Raw genomic sequence first — 16,857 nt, 5'->3', positions numbered from 1 at the left:
TAGACTACTTCGCACTCAATGAGGGGTTGATGTCTTTCAAGTCATCCCTTTGGAAGGCTTTTAAGGTGGTGATCCGTGGCAAGTGTATAGCCTGTCAAGCGGGTGTCCTGCAATCCATACGCCAAACACTTAAAACACTAGAAACAGATATCCATGAGCTTGAACTTTAATATTATTGTAGTGGCAGAAGTGAGCTTCTTTCCCAGATTAGAAGTAAATTAAGTGAATTCGAGGAGGAGGCGTAGCGTGAAGTCAAGTACCTGGGCGGACTGCACAAGCCCGGGAGGGGAGATAGACCAGGGAAGACTCTTGCAGCGCTACTTAAACCCCCACATACCACTGACGACATTGTGGAGATGCTAGATACAGGACAATGGACAGTTAGAGGCACACAAGAAATTAAGGTTCATGTCAATGATTTTTATTTAAAGTTATACACTTCAAAATGTACACAGGAGGCGAACAATTTACATTCTTATTTGGACACTATTGAACTGTTATGGCTAGAAAATATATTTGAACAAAAATAGAGAAAGAGAAGTCGCAGATTCCACTCCTATTCCCAAGGGAAATATCAGATAATTACCAACAGGGCGACATAAGGTATTTATTAGCCATGTTGCATGGTAGTGATTCTTTACTGTCTTCCTTTACCCGCTAGCGTGTGACTATTAGTCACCGCCTCCTGCCGAGACCCATGAAGTAAAACGTCGTCACGACAAATGTAAGCTTTCCATTCTCCAATGTTGTTTTTATCAGATGGCCACACAGGCGGCCGCTAGCTTTTCTTAAACGGTAACAACACAGCGTTTTACGCAAGACTTGAATGAAGTTCGAGCAGGCACTTGTAGAATTTATTTGCGCCGCCTCAAGTATACTCCACATACCCAACTCAATTATGATCAAGTACAGTTTTACTCTGATTTAATATCACCTTAGTATGGCACCATACTAAATAGTGCCACAACGTAGCCACACCCACTGGGTAACATTTGGTTGTAATCTAATGAAACCAAGTCACTGTTTACTTAAGGGCACATGCGACTGCATGACAAGGATCGCTCAGCTTGAGGGCAGATAACCAGGCGGAACTACATGTGTATTGTCATGTCTTATGTTCCCCCCTTTTTCTTTTTACAGGTTCGTACACTGCGTTCACCAATCCTGAAGGTATAAGACTTGGAACCGTGAGTAATCTGGTCCCTTTCTGAGGCCATAGCTTACGGTGCGCCTTAGCGTGTGCATACCGCCAAGGTCTCCGGTACTGACGAAAGCCTGGCAATTAGCATTCAGAGTCTGAAATATGTAGACCCGACTTCTTAACTTTGGATGTGCCTGACCAATCAACTAAGCCATAACATCCACCACATATGTTTAACCAGGCCTTACTCTCCACCTAATAAAAATGTCTTTAGGAAACAGTAAACCCATTTTAATTTTACTTCATACACCAGCACTAGCACTTGTCACCAAAAAAAAAACCGCTCCGCTTTAATCAGGCGTTGTAGCACACCGGACAGAAACTTGGCCTCTCTGGTGGGGGCCCAGTGATGAAGCATGTCACCAACTAGGTTGGTGAGTGAGGGCTCTTTTTAATAAACATGAGTGACCCTTGTTGAAAGTCTTTGACTTTCTAGCTTCACTCTTTGGCTGTTCATCTCAGTGCTAGGAAATGCTGATAGAGCATATTTAGATACACCCTTCTACGGAGAGGATGTAGTTCATGTAATAAATAGTTTGCCTCCTGATAAGGCCCAAGGCCTGAACAGCCTCCCCGCCTCCTTTTATAAATGCTATGCGGCCATCCTTGTCCCTCACTTAATAGCAGTGTATCAAGAAGCAATTGACACAGGCATACTATCCCCACTCTCAGGGAAGCAGGCATATTGTTACTACTTAAACCCGATAAGCCGCCACTTTACAGCGATTCCTATTGCCCATTATTCCTCATAAATACTGACAATGAATTTATGCCAAATTATTAGCCAACCACTGCTGCCGCTCATCGCTCGCCCGATCAATCTGGGTTCATTCTGGGGAGCTAAACAGCACATAACTTGCCCATGTTCTTTGCTATATTACACTATTTGGACCCTCAATTCCCTGCAGTGGTCGCTTTTTTAGATGCCACTAAAGCATTTGACTCTCTTGAATGGACATTCCTTTTCGTGATCCTTCAGAGATTGGGTTTTAGCCGGCCCTTTATTAAACAAATACGACTTTTATACCCTGAGCCACTAGCACATCTTTTTGTTAATGGACAAATCACAGAACCATTTCAAATCACCCAAGGCACGAGACAAGGTTGCCCTCTTTCCCCTTTGCTATTTGCAATAGCGATTGAACCTTTAGCAGCGGGCCTGTGGCAACACCATGCGAGCAGTGGACTGACTTTCACGTCTAGAGGGATAATAATATCCCAATAGGCAAATTGCATTCCTCTTTATATAAAAAATCCCCAGACTAATTTGCAACCAGTGCTGGGAGAGATTAAACAATTTGGTCGCCTGTCCGGCGTACAGATAAACTGGAAAAAAATCTACATTATTCCCACTGACTGACGTTACTGTTCCATTTGAATTAGATTATCTGCTTTGCTGGGTGATGGGTCCAGTGAAATATCTTGGGGTTTGGCTTAGTCGAGATGTCCAAGAACTATGAAATTTAAACATAGATTGCACTATTACATGGTTGGAAGGGAAGATTAATCAGAGGTCCACTCTCACTTTGAGGCTTGCGGGTCGGATTGCTGTAGCTAAAATGGTGATCATCCCCAAGTTTCTTTATATCTTCGTTAATGTTACTCTCATACTGACGCAGTCATTCTTTCACACACTTAGATCGTTGATGATCTCTCTGGTGTGGGCTGGGGTTCCGGCCAAGGTTGCTTGGGAGATGCTGACACTTCCCCAGAATCAGGGAGGGTTGGGGGCACCAGATTTCCCTTTATACACATTTTGTGAACAGGCGCAGTTCCTGTACTTATGGGTGCACGAAATCCCATTTCAGCCACACTTGGCAGTTGAGTGTGATCAATCCGCACCTATTCCTTTAAAAGCCAACGGCAGCGCCATACAATTGACACTACAGAAACACTGAGATGGGCCTTAGATAACCTCCGACATAGAGCAAACACACCTGTATTGTATGCCCCTTCGATAATTTAGCCAAGAGCCCACAAATGCCCCCACTGGATGATCAAAGGCATTACCAGATTTTCAGATTTATATCGCAAAGAGGGCTTTCTTGGACCTCCAGCCCTGACTGATACACCGCCATCTTCGTTTTCCGACACTTTGCTTTACTATCGTACAAGAGCAGCGTGTTGACAGCTACATGGTACATTTCCAGATCCACTGCCCACATTACAGGCACTAGAAAACATTCTAACCACTCTTTCAGCACCAAAGCTTATAACTCGACTGTATACTTCCATGCAAACGCACCACCCGGTGATAGTACCGAAATATAGGGAGCAGTGGAACACTGAATTAGATCCACAGGTCACGGAGGAAGAATGGGAATTTAGCTGTGCACATTTGGAGCAATTATCCCCTGACTATAAACTCTGACTAATCAATTTTAAGTTGCTCAACCAATACTATAGAAAACCCATCCAATTGCGCTTCAAGGGACTCAGACCCCATGCAGTGTTGGAAAAGTCATTCAGATCAAGCTAGCTTTCTACATTTGGCTTGGAGCTGTCCACAGCTCGAAGCATATTGGTCAGACATATTCACAACTATCAGTGATATACTTATGATACATGTTCTACCCACGGCACTACTTGGACTGCTGGGATAGGTAAAGGAGACCCATGTGGGTGTGCGTAAATTACTTCCCCTGCTGTTGCTGCTAGCTAAATGCTGATTGCTATGATATGGGGTAGATCGTGCACCCCCTTACTGAAGGACTGGATAACTGATGTAACATTTTGTCACAAGCAGCTTGCAGCATTCTGTGAGCTAATGTCACTTGCCTCTTGGCCAAAAGACATTTGGGGACCCTTTGTGAATTGGTTACAAACAATGAATATTGATGCTCCGGATATTGGGAAGAAGCGGCAAACATTCAATAGGCCCTGTATTCACATGTGATTGTTTTGGGTGTGCTTTAATTGCCCTTGCATGTCTTATTAGTTCATGATTTCAGTTTATGTATGATCAAAGTGTAATGTGGCCAAAATATTTGCTGAGTGATGACTATGCAACGCTCGCTATTGTAACAATTGCTTATATTGTACCTATATCTCACAAATATTTTACAGTACGCGTTCTTTTGTACTGCCAATAAAAAACAAGTTAAAAAAAATAATAATATTGTGGCAAGGAAAAGAAAATTATGTGGTGTAATGTGGCATATTTTAAAGCAAGAATACTTCACTATTGTGTGATTTTTAAACATGTAAACAATGGATATTCAAAGGTTTCACCCTATTACTATTCAAGTAGCTCCTTAATACAGTTATCAGCAACTGAAAGGTGACCTGACTCAGTGTGACAAAATGGCAGCCACTGTGCAGCAATATGTCTGGTACTTTTTTTCAGTAATAATAATACATCTTTATTTGGTAGCATCACAACCATATAAGATACAAACACTCAATAAGAAAATCATCATTACAAATCTAATTAAATGTTCAAATAAAACACAACACATCCAGTTTAAAAGCTAAGATACAAAGCAACTCCAGGTCATGGGTGATTAAAAAGGGGTGTGAGAAAATGTTGCAAAAACACAAATAGCCATTCGATGGTCAATCGGGTCTAGAGATAACCTTGATCTATAGGCGGCCCGCAAGAAATTTGTCATCGCACAAGGTATAAGTTCATTAGGCAACAGCTGTAAATACAAGAGCGCCAGTCTTTAAAAGGGAGTGAAGAAACTGCCTTCTTATGAGGGTAAAATATTTGTATATAAGGTCAAAATGAGTCACATCCACAGTGTGCTCTCATTTTTGCGAGGACAAAACCAGAAGGAGTTGTCAAAAGATGGTGAAGCATGTTGAACCTGAAATGGGTGACTAAAAACCTTTTGATTGCCTTTGTAAGGTTAGAAAGGTCGTTTTCTCGACCCTGAACTGTCTTTAACAAGGCAGGCCCCCTTACTGTTTGTTTCTGGAGCTCTCTATTTTTGCAGTGGACAGAGGTATATTTGAAATACAAAACAAAATTCTGGTAACCAGGCACAGAAGGGGCGCTCAACACTAGTACAAGGGATAATAATAATGAGTCAACACAATCTCGAATGTGCTACAAAGGGAGAAAAATGGTGATTAGCAGACAACCCTCATAGACCATACCAAGATATGATCCTAGTTAAATTAAATGGAAGATCCTCCCTGAGCTCCAAAATTATCAAAGAGCTATATATCTCATGAAAACAATATCAAATTAATCTGTAAAGATTGTGAAGTAAAACTCTCAATCACGTGACAAGTAGTAATGATCACAATCTATCAAAGTCCGTTTCTCTAATCAAGTGGTAGTGTAGTCCATTTAACATCAGAAAATATTCTCTTGTGCTCAAATATGCTCCAAACGTTGTTAAATCCAAATGATAGAATCTTCTTTATTTCCTTGAATGATGATTCAAACAGTTCATGACAGCCAAACACAGCCAACACGTGTTTCGTCAGGCACCAACATGTGCTATTGACTTCCTCAGGGCTCAAATTAAAATCACAGTTAGGAAAATTCTTCCCTTAACCTGGCATCGTACTTCACTCAATTATAACGAGTAGCCAGTATTTGTCCAAAAGAAAGTGTATAGTCACTTCGGCTGCATGCTCTGACCGGTTTTCCCTTAACGCGGGAAGGTTAGTTTTTCAACTCGCTATAAGGCACCACTTTGCTCAGCCTTTTAGGGTGAATTAAACACATAACCTCATCTCAAAGATACCATTTGCCTGAGCCTTCCAGACAAGTGCCGATTTTTCTGGCATCCTCCACTCAGCGAGGGACGCCAAGGTCCTGAAGAAGACCTTATTAGGGTTGGAATGTCGACGATATACCATGGCTCAGTCTTAACAAATCTCCTGGTGGATATTGCCACAACCAGAGATATTATCATTGCTGTTCTGACCAATCTGCAACTTGTACATATTTGTATATAGCTTCACTCTTGTATGTATGCACTGCACTACCAGCTCTGATCACTCACTGCCTCTTTGAAACACTTGTCACCATATAAATATGCCTCACCTTGACAGTCTTTGAAAAATGTATTTTTAGAAATGTGTGAAAAATGAAACATCTAAAATAACAAATAATAAGTATTTTTGCAAGCTTTTTTGGAGTCTCTTGTTGTACTATTGTGTACCAATATACCAATAATCTTTTGTTGCGTGCTGCGACTTAGCCCACTTTTTTCCTTTCCAGCATATTTGTTAAGCTGTGAGTCATATATACTAGTCATATATCTGAAATGTTCATAACAGGATTGGGTTTGTTGATAATGTAATTGCTGTCTCCCTGACAGAACCATTGTAGCTTTAGTTAACTTACTATCAGGTCCACTAGAAGTAATTTGTGCAGGAACAGAGATGCCTTTTCCCAAAACCACCTTCCAGGAAACACCAATGCATGTTTAGTCAGATTACACCTAGTGCCTTCCTAAGTGGGCGCAGGGGGATTGGATAAAATAACAAACAAGAGAGCAAAGACTAGCCGCATCAGACGTTCATATGTTTTTTGAGTGTTCATTCTTAACACTATTTTGGAATGAAATCTGCGCTTTCCTCTCGCTAGGGATAGGTTTGCAAGTCAGCCCTTGCCCTCTGTTAGTCTTTTTTGGTATCCTACCAGAGCTTGGTGGCATAAGTAAAAAACTGGTCTTCTATGGTTGTTTGCTGGCTAGAAGAGAAATATGTAAACGTTGGAAAGACAAGGCACCTCCTCTTTTTACCGATTGGCGTGCATCTATGTTACAGATGTCTAAATTGGATATGATTAGAGCTGGAAACCAACATAAGAGAAGATTTTGGCTACTTTTGAACTGGTAATCATGGATCAGAATATCATGGGTTTTTTTTTCTTCTTTTTTTTCCCCCCCCCATGTCCTATGATTTTTGCTGCTTGGAAGGGTCGTATTATTTGGCCCCCTTTTGCTATACATACCCTACATGGGCGACTTCGGCTACGAAATGGGTTGTACACAGCAGTATGCTAGCCCTGTTGGTACCATGTGATGATTAAGTGGCAGATGCCTTGCACTGCGGGGTACTCCGGTAGGAATCATTAAAATCCCCCCCCAGTAAATCTGGGTCAGTGTTTCCGTCATCTCCTCTATTTTTTTGTTACTATATGGTCACCAAGGGCGAATATGAGGACACAAGAAAAAAAAAAAAAGAGAGCAAAGACTGCCAAATGGTCCTCTGCCTTCTAATGATCTTCTTGCTTCTGGCTTGAGTATTCAGGAGGCTAAACATTAATAAGTTGCATTAGACTTATTCTTGATTACGTGGTTCTAGCCTATATTGAACAATGTTAACATAACATACCGATATGGCCATTAGCTTCTGCTACTCTTCTATTTGTGATTTCTTGCTTTCTAGACAGTGGTCCAATCTATTTTCTTCTGTCTAAGCTAATTAACAATATTATTACAGTAATTCTTTCTAGGTTCGATTATCTATATATTGACTGAGAATATGTAATAGCCTACCTACTTTATGTCTTTCTTATCTGTTCTAATCTTTTAGATTTTAAACTTTCTTTCTTTTGCCTTTCAGAATTTCGTATCTGACTTCTCAGGTGAGTACTTCTATACAATCAATAATGTCATTACATCTCTAAGTTTCAAGGCAATGTAGTCTTTGACTTAGCTTTAGTTGAAGCAGAATCATTTCTTCACAACTGAACCTCTCTCCAGAGCGCTGTGAAGATGGTCACCGTCACGGTAAACAGGCTTGGAAATCCTTGTAGTGTTCTTCACAGATCTTTTTTCAACAGGCAACACTGCGTATGTTTCCGCGCTGAACGCTACCCTCAGAGAAGAAAGTGAGAGCGAAGCCGTGCGGGGAACCTCTTCTCAGACGAATTCCTAATTGGAGTCAATATGGCACTGGGAACTAAGAATATTAAGAATAATAAGTGAAAACAGTGGTAAGGGAAACTGACTAAGCTAACTCGGGACAAGGGAAAAACGCTACAATAATGGTCTCAGTTCAGGTGAAGTGCGTCAACATTGTATGTTGAGCGCTTCACCTAGAACTCATAGACAGATTCGAAAAAGACTAGAAGGCCGCATCACCCAGAGCATCGGCCATCTTGGAGTACCTCGTTCTCCAGGTCTCGCTCCAGGTCAGACATTTCTTCTTTTTCTCGATTAGCAAGGGTGGTTTAGCATATACAGTACAGACAGAATGTTTATGATTTGCCGTAATCCTGACACTGAGGGACACACGGTTCCCCCATTGTATCTATACAAGTTCTTTGTTTACTGCACAGGAGGGAGTACTTTGAGGGACCTTCAGAATCCGATGTAAACTCTTTGGGCCACCTGTAGCTTGTGTGTGTAGCTTGTGTGCTGCTGTATACCCCCAGACTTCACTACCATATAACACCTTGGATATGCACATAGATTAATATCATTTCAAAATCACGTCTGGGGCCCAAGATTCCAGTCTATGGGCATAGCTGGCAATAGCCCCTATAGATTTGTTCAGGTCACTCAACTTGCCCTCCTTTAATGTTTTCCAGTTTCGTTTTTCCCCGAATAGAATTCCCAGATCCGGGAAGGCCGGGTCCTTCCCCAAAGTGTGAGATTCCACTTTGAAGGATTTAGACCGAAGACCCCGGGGCCAACTTCCAAAATGTATGACTTTATAAAGTTGACTGGCAGGTCTAGTCTATCCATAAAATGAACAACCCATCAATTAAAACCTGCAGGCCCAGGGCAGAGCAAACCATAAGCACCGGTTTGTTGGCATATAGTATCACTAGCAAACATTTCCTTACGACTCTGGGGCGATCAGACTGTAATGCCAGGAGGGAAGCGTCTAAACCATTTATATAAATGGTGAACAAAAAAGGGGCTAGGATGCAGCCTTGGCGAATCCCCCTAGTGCAATTAAAATGTTCAGTAAGGCCCCCCCCACCGAAAAAATCTTTCTGCCAATGTAGTATGGGTGTGAAGATGTATTAATAAGGATACAATGGTAGGATCGACGCCCAAAGAAGTCAATAAGTCCCACAACTTCTTCTGATTAACCCAATCAAAGGCGGACATAATGTACTTGAAGGCTAAGAACAGCGCTCCAGGTTGAGCAACCGTGTATTTGTTTAGTAATAGAAAGAGATTAAGGCATTCCTCAATAGTGACTACCCGGGTGAAAGCCAAACTGGACCTCAGATATTATTTGATTTGCATTCGCCCATGAAGAGAGTCTTAATAAAAGGACCAGCACCTTAACTACGGTAACAGTAAGGGAAATAGGGCGGAAGCATTGCAGGTTGTCTTTATCCCACTTTTAATAAATTGGTGCCGCTGTTCTTCAGGGTCCCCTTTTATAGTTTTGGCTGCAGTTTGCCACCCATACCCTGTTGTGAGGTGACTACTTAATGGCTTTCTTCAGAGGCCCCAGGAGCAATCAGAGTCAAACCATGAGGGATGATCAGTCAATCAATCAATCAATCATGGGCATTTGTATAGCGCGCTACTCACCCGGAAGGGTCCCAAGGCGCTGGGGGGAGGGGTCCGCTACTGCTCGAAGAGCCAGGTCTTGAGGAGCTTCCTGAATGAAAGGTGATCCTGGGTCAGCCGAAGGTGGATTGGGAGGGAGTTCTATGTCTTGGCCGCCAGGTAGGAGAAGGATCTGCCCCCGGCGGTGGCTTTGTGGATGCGTGGTACGGCGGCGAGGGCGAGGCTGGTCGATCGTAGCTGGCGGGTGGGTGCGTAAAGGTCAGGTGGTTGTTGAGGTACTTGGGGCCCAGGTCGTGGAGGGCCTTGTGTGCGTGGGTGAGAAGCCTGAACGTGATCCTCTTGCTGACAGGGATCCAGTGCAGGTCTTTCAGGTGGCCGGAGATGTGGCTGTATCGGGGGACGTCCAGGACGAGTCGTACGGAGGCATTCTGGATGCGCTGGAGTCTTTTCTGAAGTTTGGCTGTGGTTCTGGCGTAGAGGGTACTTCCGTATTCCAGTCGGCTGGTGACGAGTGCTTGGGTAACCGTCTTCCTGGTTTCGGTGGGGATCCATCGGAAGATCTTACGGAGCATGCGCAGGGTGTTGAAGCATGATGATGAAAAAGGCGTTGACTTGTCTGGTCATCGAGAGGGAGGAGTCCAAGAGGAAACCCAGGTTGCGTGCGTGGTCCGTTGGCTTGGGAGTGGTGCCCAGGGCAGGGGGCCACCAGGAGTTGTCCCAGGCGGAGGGCGATGATCCCAGGATGAGGACTTCCATCTTGTCTGAGTTCAGTTTCAGGCGGCTGTTCTTCATCCACTCGGCGACGTCTTTCATCCCTTCGTGTAGGGTTCTGGAGGTGGCGGGTCGTTGGTGAGGGATAGGATCAGCTGAGAGTCGTCGGCGTAGGAGATGATGTTGAGGTTGTGTTTGCATGCAATGGCTGCGAGAGGGCTCTTGTAGACGTTGAAGAGGGTTGGGCTGAGTGATGATCCTTGTGGTACGCCGCAGATGACTTCGGTGGCCTTGGATCTGAACGGGGGGAGTCGGACTCTCTGGGTTCTTCCGGCGAGGAACGAGATGATCCACTCTAGAGCTTTCTCTTGGACTCCAATGTTGCTGAGGCGCTGCGCTAGGGTGCGGTGGCAGACAGTGTCGAATGCTGCAAGGAGGTCTAGGAGGATGAGGGCCGCTGTTTCCCCGTTGCGATAATCCGGGCGATGCCCAAATGCATGGATCGATAATAGACCAGAAACTTACTCCCAGGGACTAAATGGTCCACGCAGGTAAGTATCTCCTGCCGGCAGTTCGTGAAAAGACTATGATTAAACACCTTGGCGTCTGTTTGCGACCAGTGTAAATGCCTCCCCTGGTAAGTGGGGTATAATGCTCCCAGGGGCTTTCGAGGGCCCTCTGAAAGGTTCCCTACTCCCTCCATAGACAGGGACTAAGGGTTATGGTCAATGAAGAAACTATGTAAGATGTTGAAAGAAAAAGGAACCCAACTCATACAAGCAGAGACAAATATTAAATCAATGTTCGTGGCGGACCCCCTTCCTTTCTGTGTCAGAGGGATTTGAGGATTAGGCTGGTTTATCAGCTTCTCTAAAGTAAAAAACTAAATTGTGCGTATGCAGGAAACTATTTATCTCCTACCCTTCTATGGTATGCTCCATGTGCAATCCTCAAAAATTGGGCAAGGTTGTGTTTTTGGTGACGTGTGTAAAAAGTTTGGGCGTAGGTGATCTGCATAGTACCACAATACTCAAGAGCTACAAAAATAAGAAGACCCCCCTCACTCTACCCACACTAGAACCCATCTCTGGGCAGAAGATGGTCTTGTACCCCTCCAAAAAAATTTATTCTTGACTTCCCATGTCTCTTGCAGACAAATGATTCTAAAAGACTTAATAAACTATATCCACCTTTAATCAGAGAACTTCAAGGACAAACCTGTCACATTCCAAGAAATGAGTCTTAGGTCCTTCCGAGTCTATGGGTAAAGCCCATGGTGTAAGTTATAGTGGTGGCTGACAAATTCGAGGCCTCTGTAGGCTATGAGTTGCTGATGGGATGCACTGAAATTGAGGGATGATTTATTTTGGATGGGGGGGATAAATCCCTATTCCGTACCGTGCTCTGTGGTAATGTGCCCAGTTGTTGGACCGACAGAGTGCGTTTACCTTCTCCTCCAGGGAGTCAGTCCAGATCATTAAGATTCACCAATGGAACATAACAATTTGATATTATTTCCCCCAATATGATTTCTTCACACCCACAGCCCAGAGGCTGTTCTACACTTGAGGCACACATGGAGGTCTATAAAAAAGCCCAACTGGTGTGGTTTTATACAGGTAACTAGGGGTAAGACTAAGAGATATCACTCAGAATTCTTCGTGCCAATTTGGGGTATCTGACACTAACAATTATATTATCTCCCCCAAGAATTTCCCTAGAGGGCCCTATCGATGAGACCCTCCACTCCATCAAGATGTCTTTATAGTCGCCACCAGGATAGCTTGTGTGTTTACCTAATCAATGTGAATCTTTATTAATCAGTTGGTCAGTGGTTTCCTGATTATGTGTGGTGAGCCTAGGGACCCCAGTCAGTGTTAGGGGATAGGCCGGGGGGATATTAATTATCAGTAGTGGGGAGGCAGTGACTAACCGGCCACCGGGTCAAGCTTCACCTGGCACATTAGGTGCCAAGGGAGGCATCTCGGTAGAGTCTGAGTTCTCAATGTTAAGGTTCACAGAGCCCAAAAAAGTATTTCAGAGTAGTTACAGCCTGGGTCTTTGGGTTTCCAGTGCCCGGCTGACTACAACTAGGGAGATCAGTGGGAGGCATGTCGGTGATTATAATTTGGGTCTTCTCTGGTAAGGAGTAGGGAATTTTGTCCGTGAGGGTCAAAACGTCTGTCCATTTTACTTGACAGCTCCCTAGAAGCTGCCTCCACATTGTCAAGTCCAATCCAAAGAGGGGCCAATAAGTCAGTGAAGGTGGTTGTGAATTTTTGTGGTACAGGAGTCAGGTGGACCGCCGTGTCCTCTGGGCTATTTCTCACATATACGCCCCCAATCCCCTTCCGTGTAACCGGAACATCATCTCTCTTTTTTGCCCTCTGCTTCTGTTTGGAGACTGGGGGGCTCACCACATTGGTGTTTGTGGATGAAAGAAGAAAAAGCCTAGATGTGGAAGGGCCAGAGGAGAGAACCATATCCGCAGCAGTGATAAGCTTGAAGATTTTGGAACCAAGGCGACTCATCCTGTTCCTGCCACCATGCATTTGGTGCAGTAATCAACGAGACATCTGTGGGCAAAGAATCAGATCTTCCTGATCCAATCAAAAGTCGCATTTCAGCCTGATCGATTTCTTTAGAAATTGCCCCCACTGCTTTTGCCAGAAATGAGTCAATAGTTGAGAGGGATTGGTTAGTGGGTGTTGTAGCGGGTAGGGCCTTTTTCTTCTCCATGATGGTGAAATGGCAGTGTGACAGTTTTTGCAAGGACCACAGAAAACAACAGGAGGGAGGGCTCAGGATTCACAAGCCACTGCAATAGGGCGAAAGAGCAACAAAGCTGTTACTTACTGCGCATATTTCCTAATCACCCCAGTGATGCGGAATGGCGGTGTTGATGCTGGCCTGAAAGTTGAGAACCTGTCCTGAACAAGGGGTCCGACTGGTCAAGAGGGCGGGCCCAGCCTAGCCTTGTCCAGCTGTGGACATGGGCCTGCTTGCGGCCCTGACTTCGCCGTGAAAACCCCAGGCAAAGCTAATGGGCACCTCCTGGTGCACTCACAGCAGTGCGAGCAGTGGTTTGCTGCAAGAATACTTGGGGCATGGAGTCCTCTGCACCTCCACCCAAGTACCGGGCATCCTGCGCCGCGGGAGCTACAGGCAAAGTATGTAGGCGCCTCCTGGTGCAACTACAGCCATGTGAGTGGCGGCCTGCCATAAGGATACTTGGGGCCTGGAGTCCTCTGCCCCCTCCATGCAAGTACCCAACTTTTTTTTGCAACTTTTAATCTATTTGAGATAGATTTCTTTTGGTAAAAGCTGAAATCTGCAAATTATTCGGGAGATGATGGAATATGTAACGACTGTGGCAAATCCATAATTATGCAAAAAACTTTGCGGCCAGAAAAATGCTTAATTCAAGTGATTGTGAGGAAGAATGGGAACATTTTACATCAACTACTTGGAAAACGTTTGTATTACCCATGTCAACTACAAATTCAATAATTCCACGTGAACCATAAAATAAATACCATATTATGTATTTAGTAAGGCTGTGTTTACAAGAGTGTCTGGTCGGTCACTCTGTGCCTTCCTTCTCCTTTTAAATTCAGATTTGATACTCAACTGTTGAAAAAATATAAAGTGGATGCTTTTAGTGTTTTATTTTGTTACAAACTGACTCCTTGTTCTATAATCAATGCCATGTGTCATGTGTCTGCATAAAAAACAATGATCTGACATCTGTTTGCCCTACTGACATATTTGTATTATGCCTTTCCTAGAGTTTCCTTGTGAGAAATTGAGCTTTTGATTGACTAGGGTGTGAGCCCTAGTCAAGCATCAACCACCATCCTTGTCATGATGAACCACAAGTCAACCCTAAATTAACCTGTGTTCAATTTTCTGGTAGCTTGGCACAGAGCATTCAGGCTAAACTTGGAGGCGATATGTAAAATATGTTTTCAATACTTTAAACAGTAATATTAGTAGAACACCACAAAAAAAGGATCCCGCACCAAGTTAGAAAAATAACACTCTCATCAATAGATAAAACAAGACCAAAATCAGCAAAAATCCATTAAGTAGAACCGGGGATATTAGATTTGAAAGATTTAGGTCAAAGTAGCGGCAAAAAGCAAAAGGTGCCAACTGTGGATATCTGGTAGCGCTGGATTAGGACAAAGTCACAAGTTCAGGTTGACTGCTATGGATCATGGGCCGGCTACAGGGACATAGTTAAGCCTGCTGAACAAAGCACCTTAAATCTTGTTTATCAGAGTGGTGCGGAATGTTGTGTAGATCTGCATAGAAGATATGTTGTAAAGCCAACGCGATGCATCATTTCCGATATGATGCACGGCTGCAATGGGAGGGCATGCGCCGTAATCGAGGATCCCGTTGACTTGGCTTACGATTTGATGTCTGGCGTTTGTGATGAGGTTCTCCATCGGGTGATATATCATTTCTGAAGAGCTGAAAAGCTGCAATGAAGAGTCTGGCTTTGCCGTTGAGGCTGCCGTAGATGAGGGAAGCGAGGGCCTGAGCTGGGGATGTGGCATGCAGTGGTGGCTCCAATGTTATCCTATGGGAGAGGTAAGCCTTGCAGAAGTGAAAAAACGACTTTCAGAGTTTTCCTCTACCAGGACGTAAAACCTAAAAGTACATGCCCTACTTTTTATATACATTGTATTCTCCCCTATGGACTGTCCAGGACCTACCCTAGGGGTGGCATATGTATTAAAAAAGAAAATTTGGGCCTGGCAAAAGGTTTATTTTGCCATGTCAACATAGTTTAAAACTGCACACACAAGCTCTGATATGGCAAGGTGAGACATATTTTCCAGGCTACTTAAGTGGATGCCACAACCAGTGCAGCAGACTTACTAATCCATACAGTCAATGAATAGATAACAATGCTCTGGAGACAAGAATAATGTCCAGAATTAATAAAGAATGGATATTTAGTACACTTTTAATCAAACATATATATGTGTGGAAGATTAACCCCACTGGGGTAATCCACAACGGGTTAAAAGTGTATTACATATCCATTCTTGATTTCCCCTGGGCAATATTCTTGTCTCTAGAGCATTTTTATATATTCATTGACTTTAGGGAGCTTTGTTCCTTAAAATACTTACTACCCTTGGTCCCTTTCAATTCTTGGGTTCCCTTGTACCTATTAACTGTAGTCCCACTAGTAGCATTTAATTGAAAGTTCTTGGGTACATGCAGTTCTTTACTAAGGACTTGCAAGTTAAATAAATGTGCCAATTGGTCCTAAGTAAATTCTACCATATTTTAGGGAAAGAACACAAGCACTTTTACACTGGTTAGTAATGGTACAGTGTGCAGAGTCCTAAGGCCAGCAAAAACGAAGTCAGCAAAAACAGGTGGTCTGAAGGCAACAAGTTAGGGCAAAACCACGCAAGGTCTAACATTGCTGTAGGATAAATTAGGGTATTTTCCTCACAAAATGTGGTTCATAAGAGGGGAAAATAACCTATCTTACAATCAGTGGGTTAAGGGAAGGTCTAATGGTGCTAATACATGTTGTGCCTCAAAATCATTGCTCTCCTTTTTTCCTCTTTTAGGGCTTACCACCTGTCTATGGTGCCGGTGTGGCGACCTACAGCTGTACAGTATAGACAGGGTTACCAAACCCAGGTAGTATACCTTCTACTGAACTGGGTGTGTTATCTGATTACAAGTGATTCTTAAGAAATCAGAGTTTCTTTACATTTGTACAAACAAATGACATACAATCCCATTCCGATGATTGTTCTCTTGACAAAAAAATATTTTGTAAATTACTTCTACCATCAAAGACCAGGTTAGTCTTGTTGAAAAAATTACCTTCTGAAAGTCCACAGCACAGAGTTCCATTCACAGTTAAGGAGGCTGCAAAGTGCAGGGGGAGCGTTGCAGGTGGTCGTTGCTGTAGCGCAAAGGCCAGGCCCAGCATAGTGGACAGTCTTTGATATAGTTGGAAAATCAAGTCAGGAATTGCAGGCGTTTGTTGCTGGAGCTTCATATTGCCAGTCACTGTTGGTTATCTTTGCTGTAGCATAAAGTGCAGATCTTGCATTGCTGGTCATCGCTGGCGGTCTCTGTAGTGCCAGTAGTCGGCACACCGGAGCTTCGCATTGGTGGTAGTCAAGGGTGAGAACAGACCTTTTCACAGTCGCAAAGAGCCCAAAACTTCACAGTTTCACAGTTTCTTGTAGAAGAGTGCGCTCAGATGCCAACCAAGAGTCCAGGATCTAGGAAGGCACCTCTCGAGGATCAGAATTTTATCTAGCAGAGGCCAGCTGGTACTCAGAAAGGTCCAATCGCAGATACGGGCAGGTCCAGTACAACAGGTCAGCTGGCCAGTTTCGGTGAGGACTCTGGAGCTTGTTGTATCCCTGTAGCACAGACAAGAGGTTAGCCAATTGACCCTCTGAGTCACTCAGGTAGTTTGGGATGAAGGAAGCAGGTCCAGTCTTCTTTCCC

The 16,857-nt window shown here is 43.8% G+C and overlaps 1 protein-coding gene across 3 annotated transcripts in view; it reads right to left on the bottom strand.

The window, feature by feature from the left end:
• The window catches only part of FSHR (follicle stimulating hormone receptor), a 1,773,743-nt gene that overhangs the window by 339,463 nt on the left and 1,417,423 nt on the right, over nucleotides 1–16,857 (bottom strand). The window lies entirely within an intron of this gene.

The sequence above is a fragment of the Lissotriton vulgaris genome, chromosome 6 (genome assembly GCF_964263255.1).
Source record: "Lissotriton vulgaris chromosome 6, aLisVul1.2, whole genome shotgun sequence".
Classification (NCBI taxonomy): domain Eukaryota; kingdom Metazoa; phylum Chordata; class Amphibia; order Caudata; family Salamandridae; genus Lissotriton; species Lissotriton vulgaris.
The sequence above is the reverse complement of the archived record's forward strand: the minus strand, read 5'-3'. Positions and strand labels throughout refer to the sequence as shown.